A 1,033-nucleotide genomic window follows, 5' to 3' on the forward strand; every position below is an offset into this window, starting at 1 on the left:
TGGCATTAAGACTCAGAATGGAAGGTTATTAACTACCTAGTAAGTCTGTGTCTTAAATATTTGCAATAAGTTGATTATGCTTGGATTTGAACCAAAATAACATTTCTATCCAGTCGTTGTTTTTCTAGTTATCTTGAAAAATATCATGCATTTACCTAGCAGCAGCATTGATTTAAATTACAGGAAAGTGCTTGGTGATGCTATTTTGGATTAGTCCACTAGATGGCAGCATTAAAACTGATAACCATCACTGGACCCTGAACATTTGGGGCACCCAAATTGTTTCCATTGGAGGGGCAAAACTAAAACGCCTTTGTGGGCTGTAAGCTAAAAATTTCTTTTGACTCAACACTACAGATTTCAGTGCTCATTAGTAGTACATTAGAAGTACTCATATAACATTATATGACGTGTTTTAGGTTATTGTTTGAATATATTGTATCTGAACTAGGGTTACACAAATGTACAGTAACACAAGATATTAACATCAGCCATTCAGTACATGACCAACCATGACTAACATGCTGTACCAAAGTGTCACTCTGCCACCCAAATACTAAATAATATGGGGTCATCCATATTTAAATTTGATGCATGAGATTTGTGAAGTCAAAAAAATAGTCTGTACAAAAACAAAAAGCACAGTCATTGAGAATATATCATTTTATTTCGTAGAATAATTAGTGCTCATAATTTTCTACTTGTTAGGCATGTTATTATATTTATTTATTTATTTATGTATTCATGTATTTTTTGACATTTATTTTTGCATAACCAAATCAAACCTGTAGGCCAGTTCTGGCAACAGGCTCCACTTTAGGTTTCCCTGCTACTGCTGCATGAACTACGAGCAGTAGCGCAGGTGAAGCTTAGGCTTAGATTTAGTAGCGCATCTGACATTTCACCTCTTAAGTGGCATCCAGGCAAGTGCAGCAAAAAAATGATGACGATGATGGAAAATGTGTAAACAAATATGATAATGAGTTAGAAATAAAACAGCTTCATCATTCGCTATCCTGAAAAGCAGCTGATC

The sequence above is a fragment of the Aulostomus chinensis genome, chromosome 14 (genome assembly GCF_037954235.1).
Source record: "Aulostomus chinensis isolate RoL2024-O1b breed Wild chromosome 14, RoL_Achi_v1.0, whole genome shotgun sequence".
In the NCBI taxonomy this organism is placed as follows: Eukaryota; Metazoa; Chordata; class Actinopteri; order Syngnathiformes; family Aulostomidae; genus Aulostomus; species Aulostomus chinensis.